Source organism: Fukomys damarensis, unplaced genomic scaffold (assembly GCF_012274545.1).
Source record: "Fukomys damarensis isolate Sample0158 unplaced genomic scaffold, DMR_v1.0_HiC HiC_scaffold_27, whole genome shotgun sequence".
Classification (NCBI taxonomy): domain Eukaryota; kingdom Metazoa; phylum Chordata; class Mammalia; order Rodentia; family Bathyergidae; genus Fukomys; species Fukomys damarensis.
Genome location: NW_022900939.1, coordinates 40,741,031 through 40,754,965, shown reverse-complemented (window position 1 = coordinate 40,754,965; position 13,935 = coordinate 40,741,031). Strand labels below are relative to the sequence as shown.

At 39.5% G+C, this 13,935-nt stretch overlaps 1 protein-coding gene and 1 pseudogene across 4 annotated transcripts in view; one reads left to right on the top strand and one right to left on the bottom strand.

The window, feature by feature from the left end:
* Nucleotides 1-4,959: 4,959 nt before the first annotated feature.
* The window catches only part of Smap1 (small ArfGAP 1), a 100,063-nt gene continuing 91,087 nt past the window's right edge, over nucleotides 4,960-13,935 (top strand). For 2 of the 4 annotated variants that reach the window (XM_010617855.3, XM_010617856.3), the window contains exon 1: nucleotides 4,960-5,089. The gene's annotated coding sequence lies outside the window, so the exon portion shown is untranslated. The remainder of the gene's footprint in view (nucleotides 5,090-13,935) is intronic. The other 2 variants (XM_033756784.1, XM_033756785.1) reach the window with 2 other exon arrangements.
* On the bottom strand, nucleotides 10,666-11,599 carry LOC104857847 (annotated as a pseudogene).

The window sequence follows — 13,935 nt, the reverse complement described above, 5'->3', positions numbered from 1 at the left end:
GTTCTTTCTGTCTGCCATCTCCTTTGCAATGCCTGTCTGTCTGCTACCTTGCCTTGCAGCTGAGCGATTATGGACTAAAACCTGTACAAACTGTGAGCCAAATAAACCTTTCCTCCCTTAACTTTAGGCATCAGGTATTTTTGTCTCAGCAACAAGAAAATTAACAGTACTGGCACAAAAACATGCATATTGACCAATGGAATAGAATTGAGGATGCAGAAAAACCCCAAGCACTTTTAACCACCTGATTTCCAACTAAGTTTCCAATAATATATGCTGAGAAAAGATAGCCTCTTTAACAAATGGTGCTGGGAGAATTGGTTATCCACATATAGAAGTATGAATCTTGGCCATATCTTTCACACTGTACTAAAATCAAATCAAAATGGATCAAAGACCTATGTAAAAATAGAAGCACTGAATCTGCTGGAAGAAAAAAATGGATAAAACTCTTGAAGATGTGGGCATAGGCAAAGAGTTCCTGAATGGAACCCCAGTTATACAAGAAATAATACCAAGAGTTAATAAATGGAATTATATCAAATTAAGAAGCTTCTGCACAACAAAGGAAACAACCAATAGAATTAAAAAAACCCCTATATAACGAGAAAATTTTTTTTCACTAGCAGCTCCTCAGACACAACTGTATCTAAAGAACTCAAAAGTTAGACCCTCCACATAAAATACCTAAATAAAAAAATGAGCAGTTGAAATGGTCATTTCACAGAATAAGAAATACACATCGTGAATAATACATGAAGAAATGTTCAGTGTCTTTGGCCATTATAGAAATGCAAATTAAAGCAACTCTAGAGTAAGATTCTTACTCCAATAGGAATGGGATTTGTCAAGGATTCAAAACACAAATGCTGGGGAAGTTGCTGGGGAAAAACAGTCCTTCTGCATTGCTGGTGGGTGTGAAAATACATCTTGGAAACACTATGGATGGAGATTCCTCAAAAAACTAAAATAGTACCTCTGCTGGGTGTTTCCCGGAAGAGCTAGTCATACTGTACTGGTATAGGCACACCCATGTTGATAGCAGTAACTGAATCGTAGAAGTGACCTGCATGCCCACCAGCAGGTAGAAAGGTAAAGGGATGTGTTATGTATACACAGTGGAGTGCTGCTTAATCGTGAAGAGGAGTACCTTTGAGTCAGTTGTAAAAAAATGGGTGGATCTTGAGACTGTAATACTAAGTAAATCATTCACAAAAGATTAAATATTACAGGGTTTTTCTAGTAGTATGAGACCTGAAATTAAATAGTGAAATAAAAGAGCCATGTTAAGAAATGGGAAAGCAGACTCTGGATTTGGCAGAAGAAGGGAGAAAGGAGAGCAGGGAGGGCAGAGAGAGTACACGTGATGGAGAAAAGTGTAAGTGTCAGACCTCTAAGCTGGATGCACTCACGTGGCATCACCACATATACTAATAAAAAAATTTGAAAAGAAAATTAGTTCTCCCTTATCCATGGCTTCATTTTCTGCAGGTTGTTCCCCAGTCAACTGATTTGAAAATACTAAGTGGAAATATCCAGAAATAAAGTTTTACAGTGTGCATTTTTCTGAGTAGTGTGATCAGATTTCATGCCATCTCACTCTGGTGCCCATCCTTGTGTCCAGAATATCCCTGGCATGTGTGCTACCTGTCCGTGGGTTATTTAGTGGCCATCTTAGTTATTGTATCACTGCTGTGGTTTCGCAGTGCTTGTGTTCAAGTAACCTGTATCTGACTTATAATGGCCCCTAAGACAGGCCAGAGGAGCCCTGAAGTGTTTGCTTTACTGTTCTCTCGCATCATCACAAGAAGGGTGAGTGTAGTGCAGTAAGATACAGTATCTTATGTTGGTAATCTCTTACTGTGCCCATTTATGAATTCAGTGCCATCATAGGCCTGTATATATTGGAGGAAATGTAGTATATATGGGTTTGGTATTACCTACAGTTTCGGGGTCCACTGGGGGCTTCGGGGTGGGGAGTGGAGAGAGGATACTGTATGCTGAGTGCTAAAGACAAGAATAATTACACCTGTGCTTTTCAAAATGTGGTCTGTGAATGGCAGCCTGGGCCTCGCTGGGAAGTTGTGAGGAAGGCATGACAAGATTATTAGAAGTTAGAGTCTGCCTTTTCCTCCTATCCCCAAGTGAGGTGTATGCACATAGAATCCGAGAGACACTGGTTCAGTTTTCTTAATTACTAGAATAGTTCAACCCCCTAGCTACTTATCTATTTCTACGCACCTTAGATTTCTGTATAGAGCTTCAAAATAGGTTGTTGTTGTATAAATTGTTAACAAATGCTAGAAATGGATAGACAAAGTGCAGAGCTACTGGAGGAGGCTGCTGTATCCCGAGTAGTCATAGAAGTCCCAAGTGAATATCTGTCAGTTTATAGATGCCACTTCTCAAATATATGAGTAGATTATCTGGGGATAGGTTGTGTACACACACCCAACTTCCTGTGTAATTAATAATTTGGAGGGTTATTTCTAAACCTATTTTATAACTACTAGCCTTAATGAATGCTGTTTTTTAGAATAACTTTTACCTTTAGATTAAAAAGTATGTGGCTGGGTGGCAGTGTGGCTCAGTGGTGATGAAACACTTGCCTAGGAAATTTTACTTAAAACAGAAGCCTCCAGTTTTTTTGTTTGTTTGTTTGTTTTGTTACTGGGGATTGAACTCAGGACCTTGTACTTGAGAGGCAGGTGCAGTGCCACTAAGCTAAATCCCCAGCCCTAACCTCCATTTTAAAAAAGCTTTATTTGACCTGGGGATTTGCTCAGTGGCGTCGGCACCTGCCTTGCAAGCGCAAGGTCCCGAGTTTAATTCCCAGTACCAAAAATAAATAAATAAATAAATAAGCAAGCTTGATTTTTATTGATGTCTCTTCTGTTACTATTTTTTCATACTCAAGTTTATTAAAACCTGTTAATTGTAAGCTTCTGAATATTTGACATTTCTAGGTATTGTATTTTTCCATTTTTTAGATAGGGAGTATTTGAAATTAATTATTAGAAAATAAAGTTATGAAAGGATACATTCAGAGGTATGAAGGATTGTAAAGCTAAGCCTTATATTCTTGTATACATGTTGTACATTGGCTCTGCTGCCATGGATTCCAGATCTTTTTGACTCTGACGCAGACAGGTACCATTTTAGGGCACAGCTCACGTATAGAGGCAGAGTTGATGCTGTGACCCTTTGGCTGAGGAAGTTCAGAACAACCAGGCTCTTCAAGCCCAGTGTGTGCTTTTCCTCCTTTCTCAATCCCAGTTGCTTGCCTCAGTTTTGCATTGTTTGTAGGTGACTTTTAATTATGCATGCTATTAAATTTTATGTGCTTTTCAGCTTGTAGCAAATAGTTTCATACTGTATGATTCAGCATAGCTTTTCCTAGTCTCAATATCGTGTTTAGGATTCATTGATGTGATTGTAAGGATTTTTGAGGCAGCCCTTGTTTTCTTTCTTGTACATACTACTGATAGATTTAAAACTCTTTTCCAAAATGGTGGGTGCAAAATGGAAGTCATTATAGGTATTTTCCCTAATTACCGCTGAAATTGAGCAAGTTTGTTTCTGTATGTTTATTGACTATACATGTCTTTTGGGAATTATATATCCATTCATAACGTTTTGTCTGTTTGCATATGTATGTATGTGGTCCTGGGGATTGACCTCCGGGTCTGACACATACTAAGAAAGCACTTTTATCACTGAACTGCAACACCCTCAGCCACACATCTTATTTTTAAAAATATCTTTTATTCCCTTGCAATCCCACCTACTTGGAAGGCTGATGATGTAGGAGGATCATGAGGTCAAGGCCAGCTAGGGTAACAAAGCAAGACCCCCCTCCTATCTTATGAAGTATTTTTAAAAAAAATTTTATCTGTTGTATAATTTAAACAGTATCTTATATACTTAATAAAGTACTTTTTATTATGACTTATACTGCTGCTGGTTCTGAGTAAAACACCTATTCACATAAATTAGTTTTAAAATCTTAGATTTAGGGGAAAGTTTTTAAGAAAGCAAATTTAGTAAAATGATTAAGGTTCTAGAAGGATTCTTTCTACACTGTCAGTGCAGCCAAGACCCATGTCATCTTATGTGGCAAGCTACTCATGGTAGCTTCCATTATAATTGTATAAAAACTAGAATGCTTATAGTATGCTGTCTTGGGGTTTAGTTTTAATACTTTTTTCTCTTTAAATTCATGCACACAGCTTGTTTGTTTTATTGCTTATGTCCACCAAAGTAGAAAACATTTTCTTTATGCAAACCCTGGACCTGTTCCATCTTATGAGCAGAGAGAAAGGCCATCTGCTCACTCAAACGGCACCACCTCTGCATCTGAATACCTGCATTAATCTTTTAAAAATTTTTTACAGTGTTGTTTATTTTATTTTACTAGTACGTGTTTCCAATTCATACAGTTTACAGTCATCTTGGGGAGTGGTTATATGTATATGTTACAACATGCGGTTTTTTTCTAGTCACCTCCTCCTTCCCCTCCTCCTCTGGTTCCCGTCACCTATTCCGAACTTGTTGGTGTTATTTGTCTTAGCTCATGGTACGGCATAGAATGTTTACATCGATTAGCATTATTAGGATGCTGTACATGGCACATCTTTATTCCTCTCATTTTCCCTTCCCCTGCCCCTCACCCCACTCCTCCTTTCCTGGGACCACTTCCCTATTAGATGAGATCTGTCCCCTGTCCCTTTCTGTTCATCTTTTGTCATTTTCTTTGGATACTCTTTCTTGGATAGAACTTGGGACCTTGTGCTTGTGAAGCAGGTGGCGGAACTACTGAGCTAAATCCCCAGCCCTTATCATTTTTTTTTTTGTCCTTGGCCTCAAATGAGAGAGATGCCATAAAATATGTAAGCATGTGTGTCTGATTTATTTCACTCAACATTAATGCTTCTTTTTCTTTTTTCCTTAATTAGGTCCCCGATGGGCTTCCTGGAATATTGGTGTGTTTATTTGCATCAGATGTGCTGGAATTCATAGAAATCTTGGGGTTCATATATCCAGGGTCAAGTCAGTCAACCTAGACCAATGGACACCAGAACAGATACAGGTAAACACTGCCACAACAAGAAGTTATTAAAACCCTTAAAATGATTTAAAATATCTAATCCTTGCTGCGGAGAATGTTGAAAAGAAGTGCACTGAAATGTTACATATAAAAATTGAGTGTTACTTGACTTGTAATTTGCAGATGTTATTTTTGCCTCTATTATATTATATTTTTATCTAAAAATACTGATTCTGATGTAATTGAACAATATTTTTTTCTTGTGTTGATGAAATTTGCCATTTTAATTCCATAGTTTATTTTCCTGTCAGTAGAGGGAGCCTTAGTAAAGATAAAGAAAAAATCAACTCTAACCTGAAAACTGACTTGGAGGATCTCTCTTCTGTCCAGAGGTGTACTTGATATTTGAACGGTAGATGGAAGGTAGTCCATGAGCACGTACGTGTTCCTGTGAGCGTCCAGACTTGTATGGAGCAGCTTAGCTTTGTGAGGGATAACTTCGTAATTTTACGAGTTTGCTGTTTTTCTGGTGTGAGTCTTAAGTCTTCGGAATCTTACTGTCCAGTCTTTAAGATTGGCCACAAACTTAAAAACAATTACTTTTACTGTTTGGACTTTGTAATTTACAGTGAAATTACCTACTTTTGAATGTGCTTTTAGTCAGTATAAAGTGCTAAATGCATACAGTCATCCCTTGGTATCCACAGAGGGTTGGTTTCACGGTCCCCAGTGGCAACGATGCCCAAGTGCCTTCTGGAGGGAGCATTTGTGTAGAGCCTGGACATATTCTTGCTTTTGTGTGCCTTGAATCGTTCCTAGATTGCTCACAATAGGAACACAATGTAAATACCCTGCAAACAGTCGTTACACTTCTCTTTAGTGAATAATGGGAGGGAAAAAAAGTCTGTTCATCTTTAGTAGAGATGTAGTTTTTTCCCTTCTAATATTTTTGACCTGTAGTTGATTGAATCACAGATGCAGAACACAAATTGTGGAGGGCAGCTGTATGTGGTCGGACCCCAGTGATACACATGCGTACTTCAGAATCAGAAAAAAACAAGGATTTCCATTGGTACAGTGAGGTTGGGGTCAAAGGAGTAGGGTAGAGATTGTCAGGCTATAAAGTCAAGCATAATTTATCAGTTCTAGGTTTGAGTTTTTTTGCTCGGAAAGGCATGGAAGGAAATGTGATCCTTTATGTATTTTCAAGATCCTTGAGAAAACATCTGAGTTATATCAGAAACAGAACTTTTTGAACATTTCATAGATGGCAGTGACCTTAGTATCTCTAGCAATGTGGTAACAGATGTTATAATGCTTTCTTGTCTTTTTTGAGAAAATGTGAGATGTAGCTTGAAAATGTAATGACATTTGTAATGGCCTGTAGAGATGAAAAAAGTTGAAGACAAAGCATATATATATAGCCTTTTTAATAGTTCATTATAAATCAAGGAAGAGACATGGAATCCCTGGACAGTTCAGTTCTCCAGCAATATTTTCCTCAGTTAGTCCATTGAGAAGAATTGAAGAGCAGGTATTTGTGGTAGCAGCTGTGTAGCTTGGAGCAGAATTTCCAAATCAGTGGGCTGCAATTCACTGATACTCTGTAGATAAGTACTAGGTACATGACAAGATACTGAATTATTAAAATGTAAGAATATAAAAAACAATTATGTAATGTACACTGTTTAAAATTATATTTGAGCTGGGTGTGGTGGCTCACGCCTGTAATCCCAGTACTTGGGAGGCTGAGGCAGGAGGATCATTGTTAGTTCAAGACTAGCCTGAGCTACCTAGTGAGTTCCAGGTCAGTCTCAACCCCCCCCCAAATATATATGAATATAATTTGTTTTCCCCTGAAATCAGGCTAATTGAACTAAGAGTTATTTGGAATGTGAGGTTCATGATGAACACCTGTCCCTACAGAAATCTCTGCCTAGCTCTGTAGTCCACAGAACTCCTACCCAGCATGCCAGGATGAGAAAGCAGGTTAGGGTAGCCTTAGGAATCCGTTGTTAAACAACAGTTTAACTTTAAAAACCAGATAGACAGCCCTGCCAGTATTTTTGTGCGAGCCTTGTGAGTACTTGCAAGTAAAACTAGAGTTGTTATTTAAAATTGTTTCTGAGATTATGAAATATACATAGTAATTGTTGAAAACCCAAATTTCCAAACTGAAGAGCATGGACTTTGTTTCTTCCAGGGGTATTTAAGGATAGCTGATCCCAGAGAGGAAGTAGAACAAGTAATTACAAAAGCTTCCTCCAGAATCAGGCCTGCATGATCCCCACAGCATACTGGACCTTAGGGCACCTCAGTTTCTTCATTTCTAAAATAAAAATAGTAACAGTGCCTGCCCATGTAGGTTCCTGGAGAATCAGATAAATTAATATAGGTGAACCATTTAAAATCGCACATGGTACATTTTGAATTGGTGAGTAGTGTAGTAGTATTAGTCCACTTGTGCATTGCAGAGTACTGTCAACATTGCTGCTTTGAATATATTCCTGACTTTAGCAGTTAGCTTCCTAGTAATCTGCTGTAATAAATTGGTTTGAATACTTAGTTTAGTTGTTAGGAAGCAGTTTAGCTTCCTGCTAATCTATTGTTTGAACTGATCTGAATGTTTAACTTTGGCTACTTCTGATTGGGGTAATATAATTTAATCTCTGAGCCTAGTCAAGTTATTAAATAAAAGCTTGTGTGTGTGTGCATGCATGTCATGTTGTAAAATCCACCTATTTACATAGTTTTGACCCAGGGTTACTTATAAACTGACATTATATAAACTGTGTTTTTAGTCATTTATTTGTATGTGTTGTGTGTGTTTTTCAGCTTTTAGGACTTCTCCTAAAGGCACTGATACTGTAGAATTACTCTTGCTTATTTTTGAGAGAAGATGATTAGCTGGGCAAGGCGGTGAGTGCCTGTAGTCCCAGAGGAAGCGGAAAGCTCAGCAGCTCAAGCCCCGTGGTACAGGACACCTGGGCTCAGTCTTCAGTGCCGTGGAGGGGTCTACCAAAGCTTTTTTGATTTTTATTAGCACAGAAATAGTTATTCACATTTTTTAAAAAGTCCATTAGGGCCAGGGATTTAGCTCAGTGGTCCTGCTGCCTGCCTCACAAGCACAAGGTCCTGAGTTCCATCCCCTCGACATTCTTTTAATGTGGTTTATGGTCAGGTTAAATTTCTCTGATCTTGGGTGTATGTTCATTTACTTCCTTAGTTTTTGGAAATATTTAATTTTTTATACCGTTGCAAATATTGCAGCTTTCATCTTTATTGTTTGTTTGTTTTTTTTTGTACCAGGGATCGAATTCGGGTCCTTGTGCTTTTGAGGCAGGCGGCGGAACCACTGAGCTAAATCCCCGGCCCTATAGTTTTCATCTTTATAATGGTTAATTGATCCAAATCTTGATGTTTATATTCCCATTTAAGAACTCATAATTATTCATATTAATCTAAAAGTACTAATTAAACTTTAAAAATACTAGCCAGGTGTCACAGCACATGTCTGTAGTCCATGTCTATAGTCCCAGCACTCTGGGAGGCTGAGGCAGGAGAATTCCAAGTTTGACTTGAGCCTGGACAACACTTAGGAAGACCTTGTGTCAAAATAAAAAAGAGAGCTGGCATGTAGTGCAGTGTGAAGGCCTTGGATTCAATCTCTAGTACTGCAAACAAATAGTTAAATAAAACGATAACTTACCCATGTTACAGAGGAATGTTACTTGTATTACCAATCTCACTTGAAATTTTATGTTGCTGAATAAAATATTGTAATGAGATCTCGTCCATATTGGAAAATATATTCTATATATTTAGTAATTATCTTAGTAACTTTTAGGCTTTTAATATATTCTCTAGCTACAGTGTTGTACTTATCCCTTGCAGCTTCTTTCTTATGTACTCATGTCATTTATTGATTATCTCTTTTTTGTTTTTTTTTTTTGAGAGAGGGTCTCACTATGTCGTTCATACTGCCCTGGAATTCACTGTGTAGCCCAGGCTGGTCTCGAACTCACAGCGATCCTCCCGCCTCAGCCTCCTGAGTGCTGGGATTACAGGCATAGGCCACCATGCCCGGCCTGATTACCTCTTTCTTGGAACTATGAAGCCCACAAAATTTAAATATTTTCCTTTATCGACTGTGTCTTGGGGAGGAACTTTCCTTTTTGTTTTGATATTTTAAGAGTTATTTTTTTATTAGTGTATATTTGCCAGAAGTTACATTTGCTTTGGAGAATTAGGGTACATGTATGTATCGTAGCTTGATCATTTTTTATTTCTTACTATTATGGCTTGTGTTTAGATGTCCCCCGAAGCCTCATGCAAATGAGGGGTTTTATTTTGGAGGTGGCTGAATCTAGAGTGAGTGATGCTCGGATTAAGGGCTTGCGGTTCTTAAACCACCCATGAGTGGGTGACTGGTTTGGGACCGCCCTAAACCTGAAGTCTGACTAAGATAAAGGCTCCGAGAGATGCTGTTAAGCTCTCTTGTTGCCTTTGCTGTCTTCCACTCCCATGAACTGTTGTCTCACTGCCACCCTGCCACGGAGCCAGATAAACCTTTTCCCTTTAATTTTGGGTGTCAGATATTTAGTCTCAGTGGTGAGAGAAAAGTAACTAACACATCTACCCACTTGCATTTGAAATTGCAGGCTCTGTGGGTCTGACTTCCCCTTATGGAATTTGCTCTCAACATTTTATACACATGTTCACTGCTCTTCTTCCTATCTTTGCCTCTTTTGATTTCAAGTTTGAATCTGTCCTTGGTTGGAAGATGTCTTAGTCACTTTCCTCGTTGCTGAGACAATTCTAGACACCCACAACTGAAAGGAGCAGAGGTTTATTTTGACTCACGCTCCCATTGGGTTTAGCCTGTGGTTGGCAGATTCAAAAGGAGTAGTGGTGTGCTGTGGAGAAAAGCTGCTCCAGGCAGGGTGGCCAGGCCAGAAGGAGCTGCATCCTTCTCAGTCACACCCCAGTGACCATTCCCGAGGGCACATTGACCTCCTGAGCCAGTCACTGGATGCACCCCCCCCCAGTCTTTCACTTTCCGCACACATAGGACTTCTGAGGAGCATTTTGGATCCAGACCATATGAGAAGAAAAGCATCCTTAAACAGCCCTTTTTATAGCAAGACAGTAGAAGCTTTCCTCTTGGTTTCTGTCATCAAGCCTTTCTGCTTTGAATTCCAGCTCTTTGTTCTCTTGATTCAGGACCAAGAGTTGAAGGAAGGTAGGCTGTTTTTTTTCCTTTATTTTCCACCTAATTAAAAACTATTCATTTTGAGGGTTTTTCTGTCTGTCTGTGTTAAAATACTGAGTTTATTTCATAGGTATATTTTTGTCTCCCCACCATCACCTTGTCTGACCACCACTACTACTGTGCCCTAAGATAACATTCCATACGTACTTAAAACCAAGCAGAGGGTGGAGTTCCATCTTTAAAAGCCAAACAAACATTTTGGACGGCACATTTTTGGCAGTGGAACCTGGACAATATTTACCAAACCCATTAGGAAAAGTTCTCACTTTGCATTGCGTAGCCAGATATCAGCTGTTACAGAAATGAAATAAGATGGAAAATTTTAACAAATGATTTCAACGTTTTCTTAAAGAGACTTTCTCCACTGCCAGAGATCTTGAATGGCTTCCTGATCAGTCATCCAGAAGCATTTCTTCACGTAATTGATGAACTTGGCTTCTACTTTGGGAAGAGAACCACCCTTTTCTATACTTGCTTGCAGTTTTGCTTTAATATCTTCTATAGAACTAAGCCCTTTAGCTGTTTTAGGAGCCTTATTCTTGACCTTTTGGTCCTGGTGTTGATGGTTTTGAGTCTTTTTCATTCTGGTGTGTACATTTTTGGGTGGAATGTCTCATATCAGTTTCTTCACTGGAGCTTCTCTTCAGTTTCCTCATCAAAATCATCATCATGTCCTCCTCATCGTCATCTTCATCTTCATCAGCATCTTCTTGTACTTTTTTCTGTGGAGCTGGCTGCCACTTCCAGGGGCAGGTCACTTTCCAGATATACTTAAGAGTTTCACACCCTCTTCCTCCTCCTCATCTCGTCCTGCATCTCCCTCCACAGCTACTGAGTGCTGTCCACTCCTGTGCACAGGCCCTGAACCACACTTCAGCCTACAGACAACAGGTGGTGTGATTTCAAAGCCCCCAAGGGAAACCGCCGGCTGTGCAGGCCTCGTCAGAGTTGCCAGTGTCACTAACGGGACTGCCTTCGGAATGCATCGCCTCTGCTTCCACGCTGTGCAATCGTCCTTTGCACTGGCCCTAAACTGACCGTGCTTAATGACAGCTGGTGCTCGTTTTCATCATTATCCACCCTAAAGTGACAGTCTTTGTGGGCCTTTAGTTCACAACTGAAAAGATGGTTCCGGGGCCTCAGGGGCTCATGTCCATATCCATCGAATCTTCCAGGGGGTGGGGGCACGCACTCAGGTGAGAGAACGCGGCCGGAAATAAGCAGCTGCTGCCCCAGGAACAGATGCGCAGGACGGAATCATGCCAGCTATCTTGAAGCATTTTAAAACTCCTCCTTTGAAATGTTTCCTCATCCCTCTCTCCAGAAAACTGTCTCAGTGTCTCCCAGTACCCTCAGCCCTTGACTCTGCTGTATTCGCTTGTTTCCTTGTTTTGTCTGAACGCATTAAGTAAGTACAGTGCTTGGGCTGCATTTGCCATTTCTTTCTGCAGGCTCAGGTCTTTCTTTAACAGACGAATTTCTTGAGTTTTTTTTTTTACCTGCTATTTCATTTCTTTACCTTAACTTTTGCCTCTGCCAACTCTTGTTTTCACTGTTCTGTTTAGTTTGCTCTCCCCAAGAACCCTGTTTACCCCCAGTTGCCAGGTCTAACTCTGTGTCTTCTTTCTTGATCTTTGTTTTTTACGTGATACTAAGCACTGCCTTCTTGAGGTTTCTGGGTTTTTAATTTTTTATCCTACTTTGTGGAGGTAACTAAAGTTACTAGTCCACATCTTTTGTTGCTGTAATTCTGTAAGTTTTTTATTATTTTTCTTTTTTGCCTTTCTCTGTTACCTGGAGATTTTCTACGTCTTAGTCTTTAGCACTTTTGTTCTTTTGTATTTCTCCGTAGCTAAACTCATGGATCTATTGACACTCATGGATCTAGCTGTTACTTTTCTTTTCGTATGGTTCTCTCTTTCCACTAATAACTTATAGTAAAAAAAATGACTTGCAGTCTTTTTTCAAATTGTCTGCTGTTTGTCAGTTGTCATTCTTAAGAAATGTTGACCATCCTTGCCATGAAATAATTGGTATTTTTTTCCTAATATCTATTTTAATTATGTGCTGTGAAGCTGGACTTAGCTGGTTAGGTTATTTCATAGTATTGGAATCTCAACATGGTATTACATTTTCTACTTATTTTGTATATTTGTAATTCATGAATCAGGAATTTCATTGCTTTATAAAAAAGGAGGTGGCTGTTACTGAGATGACAAAAGTTAAGAGAAATAATACCTGTGACAAAGCAAAGCATGTTTCCCCAGAGAACATTGTGAGTTAGACTCGAACAAAGAAGGGAATATCAGAATTAGTTGTTGCTCTGTTGCAGTGTCAGTGAAACTGTGTTCCATATGAAGGTGGGAAATAGGGATTTATGAAATTGTTTCAGTGGGATCTCAGCTCTAGTGCTAATGACTACTGTGTAGCATTGGTAAGTGTTGTCATTTCTAGGTGTCTCTATCTTGCGACTTTACAAGTCTAATAATAAAACAATGCCCTGGTTTTCTAGGTTATTTTCTTAATGTCATCCTGACTCCCTCCGTATGACTTTGAATCCCATCACTTCTTAATTTTGTTACTTCTGCCGCTCCCCCCCATTTCTTGTATGCCTAAGGTTTTAGTAGTTTACTTCTTAGTTCTCATCACTGTTACCTCTTTATCTATTTTGCATAACACTGCTTTGATCATTTTACTTCTCTACAAGATTTTCATTGGTTCTCTGTCAGAATCATAAAGTTTTATTTTCCTTAAGTTGGTATTGAAGTTCCCTCCCTTCTGGCTTGGTCCTTACATGAGTTGCCCCACACCAACCAGAAAGCTTTGGCTGTGGGGAAGCAGCTCCCTGCTAAATCTTACGGTGTGTTTTGTTGTTGTTGTTGTTTTTGTTACCAGGGCTCGAACTCAGGACCTTGCCCTTGCTAGGCAGGCGCTGGCACCACTGAGCTACGTCCCTGGCCTTTTGTTCTTGTTTTTATTATTTCTTGTGTTTTGGTTCATTCAGCTGTTTTCTGTGTAGAGAATGTAATTTACATATTCTTTTTGGCAGATAAATCCTCATCAGTCTTTAAAGCCCAGTTTAAATCCCTATTAAAACCTTCTATATTATAGTTTGTGTTTATCTGTTACCATACCTTGTTTTGTTTTTGTACATGTCTGTTCAACTAAAGTGTCAATTTGTAGTGATTGGAAACTGTCATGTGTCTTAGTCCTTGTGACTGGGAGCTCAGTATTATGAAATGGCACTTAGTATTTTTAATGGCTTGTGAAGATTAATCTTTGGCAGCTGAAATTCTGTGAATAGACTTATCCTCAGTAATGACCAGGGAATGGAGAAAAACCACCTCTCCCCAGTATTATTTCAGTTTTTAACTTTTCTCTTTCTTTGTTGCTGCCCTTTTCTTTCCCATGTGCATCAGTCACTTTTCCCATTTCTGGGATAAAATACCCAACACCTACAGTTTAAAGGAGGAGAGGCTTATTTAATGGCTTGGCTGAAGGGAGCACGCTCCACCGGAGTAGCCAGAGCTGTAGAGGAGGAGGGGGTAGGACGCGCTTTTCAGGGCCAGACCGGTCCGCTCCAGTGACCCGGCCCCGCCCCCGCCTCCGCCCCCGC